The following is a 10,742-nucleotide window of genomic DNA, read 5'->3' as shown; positions in this document are numbered from 1 at the left end:
GAAGGCATCAAGCGCAAGTTGTACTTTTTTCGTCAAGCTCGTTGCGGATGGCAAGCTGACAGTAGATTCAAGCTAAGAAAGAACTACTCATCAACAAGCCATTCACCATTTCTTACGTGGATACGGCGAAGGAAACCCTAAGGGATCACTCATAGGAACAAAGTCTCGAACAATGAAAGCTTAGTGGCACAAAGAGGGTACCAGTCAAGATAAGGGTTGGGTAAAGATGTTCAAGGAATAACTAAGCTACTAAACTTCCAAGACAACCCTAAGGCAACAAAATTCAGGATATGAGCCAGCCACATCTTCAAGGGAGGAAAAGTTGAGATGTCTCCCTTTGCATAAGACTTTCCAAAGCATTGGCATCAGAAGAAGGCTCATTTGTACCGAACCTCTTAAGGGGCATTCTCCCTTCTTTACTCTATGTACAAATCACGAACTCGAGGCATATCTAGGCCCTCAAGTTACATTAAAAGGGCACGTGTAAATTAAAATATTATTTAAGTGCCATACTTTTTCTCTGTCTCATTTCTTTTCTCTCTCTTTAAATACTTACTCTAAGCGTCACTCATTAACCCACAATAAACATAGTGTGTCCAAAATAGGGATGTCATTCGGACGATAGCCTTACAATAAAATTTGAAAGATAAACTTAAACATGACTAAGGTCTAATAAAATTAAACAAAGAAGGAATCCCACATCTTAAACGAACGCTGCAAAGATAGAAGCCCGAAAGGAAACCCACTAAGGGGGCTGTGCAAATTTAGGGCAAGGTCTGCTATGAGATCCACAAGCAAAAAGGGTAATCTAGGCAAAAGTAAGGATCAAAAGAAAAATTTCTGCTAGGGAACACATCCCAATTGACCTAGGAAAAAGTTAAGATGCTAAAGTAGCAACCTGAGTTGAAAACCAAAAGGTGGCTCAGGGGTGATCATTCAATCAAAGGATGACCCCAAGTCATCACTCGATTTCTAAAAAGAAAAGGATAAATACAACAACAATTCCACTATAACGGATATGCCTTGTTTATTAACCTAAACACTAACTTACCTCAGCCAACCATTCTTCTAAAAATGTTTTTTGAAAAATCCATTTTAACAAACCTTTTGCAAAAAAAATATATGTATACCCTTCCTTTCTTTTCTCTTGACCCATATGACATTACAATAATGTTGAGAGATACACAGAGTATGCATAGTAAACACTCACAAGGAGAAGTTACAGGTGTCCTAGAATAGAGTCTAAGTACACCTGATCTAAAGGCTAACATATCCAGAACAAGCAAGAGGGCCAAATTACACAAACCTCAGGTTCAAGAAGCAACACCTGGAATGAATTCGACATGACTAAAGGCTAACAACCCATGCTAATAATTAATATGCGTAGATTAATTTCTTGAAAGTAAAATCAATATGTATTTTTAGCATTAGCATAGAAGCATCATTGCATAGCATGCATGTGGCACAAGTGTGCATAAAAGGGTATAAGTTCACTTTTCAATAAATAAAATAAATAAAAAATGATGAAAAAAATCAAATCATTCCTGCTTTGCATTTTCTTTTGCATCCTTGCATTTCTTGCTTGTGTCTACTTACTACGGGTCAAGGGGAATCATCAGGCTGAAGCACTTGCAAATGCCAAAAGGCTCAATAGCCAAGTAAGGCCTCAAGAGCCGAAACCATGTGTCGCAACCCGAAAATTTCCGATCTTGCGACTAATGGTTTAGACATTATTTTAAAAGGCTCATCAATTAAGGAATACCCGGACACCAGACTAATCCTTAATTAATGGTTTTGAAAAATGGTTCATGGAGTCGCCACCAATGTTTTACTCAAAACATTGGAAAAAGAAAAGGTTTTTTAAAAAGAATCCAATAATGGCCTTGATAACCAGAATTGGGCTCGGGGGTCGGTTACGTGTAAGGAAGGTATTAAGCACCCTTACAACGCCCTAAATTGGTACCCTATGATGAAGTTAATGCGATAAGAAATAATAAATTAAATATTATATCCCCTTTTATTGATGATTATTTACATGATTTAAAATTTAAATTAAATAATTGACTCTAAAATATCTACATGATTGCTCTTATTATAAACAATATTTATCAAATATAAGAAATAAAAGAGAGAGAAGAAAATTAGCTGAAATACCTCTTGAACGAGCTCTATTAATCTTCTAAGATGGAGATTTGAGTGCTTTTTGGCAACCCTTCACACTACAATGCCTCACAAAAATCTTAAGAAATACAAAGAGAGGGGGAGGGAGAAAAAGAGAGAAATTTCGTGCTCTAGGGAGTCTGGACGAAATTTTGGAGTCTTGAGAAATGAGCCCTAACTGTCTATTTATAAACTTCGGAAAGTGGGTCCAGAACGGCCCGTTCCAAAATCGGAACGGCCATTCTAGATATGGCCGTTTCGTGTAAAATTCGTATACTAGAACGACCCGTTCTGAAATCGGAACGGCCCGTTCCAGTAGTGAGAATAACACGTGATTTTTAGACCGGAACGACCTTGGAACGGCCCGTTCCAGATTTAGGAATGGCCCGTTCCGGTTTAAGAACGGCGCGTTCCAGATCCGTTCCAATTAACCTTTTAGCCCTTTTTTGAGGAGTTTGGAATGGCCTGTTCTAATCTTGGAACGGCCCGTTCCAATTTCAGAACAGCCCATTCCAAATTAGGGTTTTTGGCCTTTTGGGAGCCTCGGAACGGCCCGTTCTAGACCTTGGAACGACCCGTTCCGGGCCTTGTTGGCATGCTTCGGGAGCTCCTTCCCTTTGTAACAGAGGTCCATGTCCTTGTTTGTATGCCCCCGGACGAAATTGGGTGTCTACAGCTGCCCCTCTTTACTTGTCCTTTGGAATAGTAATGTGTTGCTTTTCCAAAGGCAAGGAAAGATGTAGACATTTCGTCCGGGTCTTCTCTTCGTCTCTTTGGTGCTTCTGCGTTGTTTCCCTTGTGATAATGTGTAGCTTCTTTCGCTCTAAGGTTATGTATCCCTCTTCGATCTTGTACTAGTTTTGAGGATCTAGCAACCTTTTCACTAAGGTCAGGTAACCCATTTTGTACTAGTTTTGGGGATCTAGCAACCCTTTCACTAAGGTCAGGTAACCCAATTTGTACTAGTTTTGGGGATCTAGCAACCCTTTCACTAAGGTCAGGTAACCCAATTTATACTAGTTTTGGGGATCTAGCAACCCTTTCCCTAAGGTCAGGTAACCCACTTTGTACTAGTTTTGGGGATCTAGCAACCCTTTCGCTAAGGTCAGGTAACCCACTTTGTACTAGTTTTGGGGATCTAGCAACCCTTTCGCTAAGGTCAGGTAACCCACTTTGTACTAGTTTTGGGGATCTAGCAACCCTTTCGCTAAGGTCAGGTAACCCACTTTGCACTAGTTTTGGGGATCTAGCAACCCTTTCACTAAGGTCAGGTAACCCAATTTGTACTTGTTTTGGGGATCTAGCAACCCTTTCACTAAGGTCAGGTAACCCACTTTGTACTAGTTTTGGGGGTCTAGCAACCCTTTCACTAAGGTCAGGTAACCCACTTTGTACTAGTTTTGGGGATCTAGCAACCCTTTCACTAAGGTCAGGTAACCCACTTTGTTCTTGCACTTGATGTCTTCTCAATGGTGTTGTGCGATGAAAGACTGCCCCCAGGTGGATGGGCAGGAGAGTTCTGATGTGCCCCTGTGTTGGTGGGCAGAGAAGTGGATGGTTGGCAGGGATTCCAGTGTTGCCCCTGTCACTTGAGTATTGTGATGCCTCTCCAGGCGCTTGCTTGTGGTAGATTTTTTGAATTTTATTTTTTTGTTTAGCTTCGGCTTTTTCATATTTGAAGCTTGCCTTTTCCTGCGATTTTCTTAAATGCTTCGGCTTTTTCAACATGTACGAAGCTTGCCTTTTTCTGATGTTGTTTTTGCTTTTTTATTGTCATCATTGGTGGAGAGATCTATTCCCATGATGATGTTATCTGCTGAATATTTATTGATGAGTATTATTTTGGAAGCCACTCCTAGCTTTGGTAGGAAAACATTCTTGGTCTTGGCACTTTCATGAATCTTCCATTATTCGGTTGAGAAGTAGGGCGCGATGGCCTCTTCGTGCTTATGAGTCTGCTTATTTGGTTGATTCTATTCCACTATTGATATGTCTTTGCTTAGTGGGCACATAGAATCACTTCATGTTGTCGTTTGCCACTGCTTGGCTCATGCTCGGCTATTTTGCTTTGATGAGTGTTTTGTCTTGATGGCTCCTTCTGACCCATAACAAGTAGAATGCATGGATGCATGGATGCAATGAAAATGCAAGACAGGAATGATTCTTTTATTTTTTGTGTAACGCCCTTCCATATGCCCCTAACTCATATGCATGTGATGCAGTTTATGCTCATGTGTTTGTTCCTAAAGATGCAATTTATTTTTTTGTCGGGAAATTAACCTGTACGCATTAAGGTTAATGTTGACGATTTCTTTCTATCCATGCCAATCTTGATTACTGTCAAGATATGTTCTTTTGAGCCCAAGCTTCAGTGGCTCCTTGACTATCTAGTCGATGTGTGGTCAAGCGTCTCTAACCTCTATTTGAGGACATCTCGGCCTTCCCTCTGTGAGTATTCACTGTGCATTTTCCGTGTATCTTTTCGGTACCATTTTAATGCCATAAGGGTTAAGAGAAAAAGAAGGGATGTTTGTATTTATTTATCTTTTTCAAAAGGGTTGTTAGAAAGGATTTTTTCAAAAAAGGGGTTTTTAGAAGAAGGGCTGGCCAAGGTAGGCTTTGGTGTTTAGGGTTATTAAACAAAACGTATTTGCTGCAAGGAAGCTATTATTGTGTTTTAGCCTTTTTGGAAAGTGGAGTGATGACTTGGGTTTGTGCTTTGTTTAGATGATCCCCTGAGCTGCCTTTCGGTTTTCAAACTCAGGTCACTGCTTTGACGTCCTAACTTTTGCCTAGGTTACTTGAGATGCGTTCCCTAGCGGATATTTTTTTTTATCATTACTTTTGCCTAGGTTACCCTTTTTTGATTGTGGGTTGCCTAGCAGATCTTGCCCTAACTTTTGCGCAGCCCCCTTGGTGGGTTTCCTGCCAGGCTTTCATTTTTGCAGCGTTTGTGTGGGATGCTCTATTTTTATTAAACCCTAGTCATGTTTGAATTCCTGATTGTTCCTTTGTTATCCTTTCCATGCTATTATTAAGTAACATCTTTGTCACAAATACATTTTGTTTATTAAGGGTTAATGGATGAGGCCTAGAGTGAATATTTAAAGAGAGAAGAGAAATGAAAGAATGTTATGGCATTTGAAACAGTACTTCCAATTTACACGTGCCCCTTTAGCAAAGCTCGAAGGCCCGGGCATGCCTCGAGTTCGTGATTCGTACACAGAGAGATTAACCGAGGCTGCCCCCCAGAGAGTCATGAATGGTTTGATAATTTCCAAACGAAAACCTTTCCACTTGCTTGAACGTCGGTGTTTTGCATTTGGAGTGAAACCTTTGTGAATTCTTGCTTTCGAAGGGAATACTCGAGCCACCTTTCAATTCCAACTCAGATAGACATTTCTTATTTTTATATATCCCTACTTTTGCATAGGACGTATCCTATCGGGATCTTGATTCTTTTTTTTTTTTTTTTAACCTAATTTTTGCCTAGGACGCCCTTTACGGGTTTTCATCCTAACGGGTTTTTGTCATGCAATGCCTTTATTCTTCAATTGAGTTTTGTTGTAATTCCCTAGAAGCAAGGATTCATTCATTCTTGATTGTTCCTCTTATCCCAACAGTTGTCATTTCTGCATGGGGAACTCTTGGTGTTTGAATCGTCAATTTGGGCGTGTTATGCCCCCCAGTCTTCTTGCACAATTACTGGTTTTTAAGTGCTTTCAATTCGATGTATCGAGTTTGCACTTGACTACCAGTGATCTCATTATTTGATTAACACGCACAGGTTAGGTTTCCCTTTTTGTTCTTATTTATTATTTACAAGGAAGACATATTATCTATATGAAGTGCAAAATAGGATGCAAATATGATTGAGAAATTCAACAAATATCATTCTCATTGATTTATTTGTTTAGAGAACATTCTTTGTACAAATATTTTGGTGCACTTTGATGATGTTGTTGAGGCTACAGAAGCTCATGCTTGAATGATGTCCCTATGGACATGCTTGCTCGTTCGTTGATTTGCAATTAGTTCTTGTTTCTTCTCAGATTCTCTTCTTGCTATTTCCATCAAAAGTAACCATCAATAGGATCTTCAAGTTCACCACTATTTTGGTGATTGCCAAAATTTTCAACTTTGTTGACGAGGTTAATGAGTCAGAGAAGAAAGATGCAGTTTGGAGTGATTTGATAACGAATTGGAGGTGTAATGGAGCTTATCATCAATTTTTTTTTTTAAACTCCCAAATTCATGATTTCTTGTTCATCAGGGGAGTTTTCTTTAGCTTCCCAAACTATGTTCTTTTGAAGCAAATTCTTTTTTTTTTATATTGCTTCAATTTCCTCTCTTTTTTTGCGTGCCTCCTTTTCGAAATTTCAAATAATCTCCTATTTGAATTGAGGAATGATATCTTTCTAGATTGGAAGAAGTCTGAGAAGATGTAGACTTTGCCTTCTGTTGAAAAGATGACGAGAGTCCAAAGTCTAGTAGGCCTCCTTAATATAAGGGCACACGAATCTTGTACTTAAGAATGTTCTCCTTTCTCAAAAATCTTTATGTACTATGTGCCTTCCATTTTCTAATGAATGCATATGCTAAACTAAAAGATGCATGATATTTATTTTTGCCTAAATTTTATCATTTTTTTTGTTACTAAAGGGGAATGATGCATGATTTTTTCTATACTTTTTTTCTTGTTTTTTTTTTTGAAATAAACTACCCTATATGATGCTTTAGAGTTGGGGTATACAGAAAGGAGTTAAAATTTGTATCATATTTTTTTTATTAATATCTATTTGTTTGTAATTCTTATCCATTTGAAATAAATAAACACAAACAAATGCAACACACATATGCTCAAACAAATGTGCACCCGCGAACAGTCACGTTTAAATCCTTGGTCTGTGGTCCCTGCAAGAAAAGTGCATTGTATAGGACAGTTCTAATCTCACTGGTCTTAAGGCCCCCAAGGTGCCCCCATTATAGGGACCCAGTATCTCTGTCGCCGTCACCTGGCAAACTCTAAGGTTTGTCGCAGTATTTCGGGCTAGAGTAACCGGTTATCACCTTGAGTGTGATTTCCGACAAGGCTCGCAGGCTCTAAGGCCAAACTTGGGCCGGTCGTACGTCAACCACTCCCTATGTTTATTACCCTCATGCCCCCGGGTGTAGGGGGAACTGTTATGTGCAAAGGTTTGTGTACAATTTATATTCCAAACAAGTGCTGAATTTAAATAGGCAAACAAATATAAAAGCCAAACAAATAAAACAAACAAAATAAAGGGGAAGAAATATTTAAATTATTATTTTTATTTTATTAACTTCATCAATTAAATGGGCCTGACCCTCTTTAAACGTCCCCGGTGGAGTCGCCATCTGTCGCAACCCGAAAATTTTCGATCTTGCGACTAATGGTTTAGACATCCTTTTAAAAGCCTCATCAATTAAGGAATGCCCGGACACCAGACTAATCCTTAATTAATGGTTTTGAAAAATGGTTCATGGAGTCGCCACCAATGTTTTACTCAAAACATTGGAAAAAGAAAAGGTTTTTTAAAAAGAATCCAATAATGGCCTTGATAACCAGAATTGGGCTCGGGGGTCGGTTACGTGTAAGGAAGGTATTAAGCACCCTTACAACGCCCTAAATCGGTACCCTGTGATGAAGTTAATGCGATAAGAAATAATAAATTAAATATTATATCCCCTTTTATTGATGATTATTTACATGATTTAAAATTTAAATTAAATAATTGACTCTAAAATATTTACATGATTGCTCTTATTATAAACAATATTTATCAAATATAAGAAATAAAAGAGAGAGAAGAAAATTAGCTGAAATACCTCTTGAACGAGCTCTATTAATTTTCTAAGATGGAGATTTGGGTGCTTTTTGGCAACCCTTCACACAACAATGCCTCACAAAAATCTCAAGAAATACAAAGAGAGGGGGAGAGAGAAAAAGAGAGAAATTTCGTGCTCTAGGGAGTCTGGACGAAATTTTGGAGTCCTGAGAAATGAGCCCTAGCTGTCTATTTATAGACTTCGGAAAGGGGGTCCAGAACGACCCGTTCCAAAATTGGAACGGCCGTTCTGGATATGGTCGTTTCGTGTAAAATTCGTATACTGGAACGGCCCGTTCTGAAATCGGAACGGCCCGTTCCAGTAGTGAGAATAACACGCGATTTTTAGACTGGAACGGCCTTGGAACGGCCCGTTCCGGTTTAAGAACGGCGCGTTCCAGATCCGTTCCAATTAACCTTTTAGCCCTTTTTTGAGGAGTTTGGAACGACCTGTTCTAATCTTGGAACGACCCGTTCCAATTTCAGAACAGCCCGTTCCAAATTAGGGTTTTTGGCCTTTTGGGAGCCTCGGAACGACCCGTTATGGACCTTGGAACCCATTTCGATTTTGGAACGGCCCGTTCTGGGCCAATAGAAATATTTAATTTGTGCTTTTGGGCCCTCTGAAGTCCTGTCTTCTTGTTGGCATGCTTCGGGAGCTCCTTCCCTTCGTAACAGAGGTCCATGTCCTTGTTTGTATGCCCCCGGACGAAATTGGGTGTCTACACCATGTCAGAAGCATAACCCAATAAGGGAACTCCCTATAAGTGGTTCTACATAGCCACCAAGTTGAAGCAAAACTTGCCCAAACAAAATAAGCGAGCCTACAAGCATGAAGAGGTCACTAAGCTCTATTTTGTCTTCGATCGAGCTTAACTAAATCAAGGATGATTCAAAAGAATGCCAAGACTAGGAATGGCTTCTTCACCAAAGCCAAGAGTGACTTTCAAAATAATACTTATTGTACTATCCGTACCGCGTAGCCGAGCTCCGAGCTCGGCACCACAACGCAAGCCGACCTCGGACGCGTACCGCATGGCATCATCTCGGCATTTAAGTGAATCATAATCGATTCCCGAGGATCTCTCCCCAGACGAGGTCCGTTATCTAATCATATTACATCTTATCTTAGGCCCAAGGCCCAAAGCAACCCTAATTCACACTAAGGTACGTGCATTACTTATACGAGATTCATACTCCCATAAACACTAACTTTAGCATCGGAGTCTCTTTTGCAGGTACCACCCCCATCTTGGAGCATCAAGCGTACCAGCGAAGGAGGCTCACCGATCTTACCTGGCGGATCAGCTCTACAACAGATTTCCGGTAAGAACACTTATCAATAAAGATTCAACGAACACCATCATCATGGAGAAGGGATCTCTCCACCAATAGTGATGACAAATAGCAACACAGGAAAAAGGCAAAGCTTCTACACAAGAAAAAGCTAAAACTAAAAAAACAATAAAAATAAAGCCAAAACCAAGGAAATCCTCAGCACAGGGAATTCAACTACTGAGCAAGGGGTAGAGTCTCCCCATAATAGTGATCCCATCAACCTAACCAAGCCAAAAATCTCAACTCAACAAAATCAAGACCGGTAAAAGCTTGCAAGACAACCATGGCACCCTCAAACCACATCAGCAAATACCACATCACCACATGAGCTTATTTGCCCTCTAGCAAACACTCCTCAATACCCTAACAATTACAATAGAACATCCAAGTTAGGGTATCCTCGTGCTCACAATGTCACCACAATGAGCACTACTTGAGGCAACACTCCAACAACACATCCACACTATCCACTTCAACAATAAAAAATTACCAACCAAGAAAACTCAGCAATCAGTAATCAACAAACCAAAATACTACAAGAAAAACCCAAATTTCTGATGAAAATATAAATCCGTCAGAAATTTCTGACGGAAAATTCCGTCGAAAATTTTCAACGGAAATATAAATCCCTCTGAAATTTCTGACGAAAAATTTCTGACGGAAGATTTCGTCAAAAATTTCTGATGGATTTTTGTTTCCGTCAGAAAATTTAAGACAATAGCACACTTCCTAATGTCCCTTGTTTGAACTCTTTGGGAATTCGATGATCGCTTTTTTTAAAAAAAATTTATAAATATTATTTTTAATATTATAAAATGAATAAATTTTAATTTTATTTCTAGAAGTAATAAGCTTAAAATTACACACACACACACACATATATATGTGTGTGTGTATATATATATATATATATATATATATATATATAGAGAGAGAGAGAGAGAGAGGGTTCAAACGACACCGGTGTATATCAAATTATGTTAAAATTGAACAACAACTGGAAGGTAATCAAAGTGTTCATATTTTAGTATATTTTGAAATGAATATATTACATCAATTTTTTTTTATAAAAATGAAGTATCAAATCATCTTGGATTAATATAAAATTTTGTATGTATAAAATTTTATAAAAATGAAATATCAAATCATCAAGGATAAATACATTTTTTGAATTTTATATGTTTGATTTAAGATAACTTATAAAATAACTCTTGGTAAAGTTATTCCGCTCAATAACTTATGGTGTGTGTTGAATTTTATCGATCCAATTAATTGTTAAATTAAAAGTTATTAAACTTTACTAATAATTAATATAAAAAAATTAATTAGATTTGGAATAAATTATTTGCTAATTAACAATATAATTAAAACATTAATTATTTTAAATTATTGAAC

This window comes from Cajanus cajan, chromosome 8 (assembly GCF_000230855.2).
Source record: "Cajanus cajan strain Asha chromosome 8, NIPB_CcT2T_4, whole genome shotgun sequence".
Taxonomy (NCBI): domain Eukaryota; kingdom Viridiplantae; phylum Streptophyta; class Magnoliopsida; order Fabales; family Fabaceae; genus Cajanus; species Cajanus cajan.
This window is presented reverse-complemented; position numbering follows the sequence as displayed.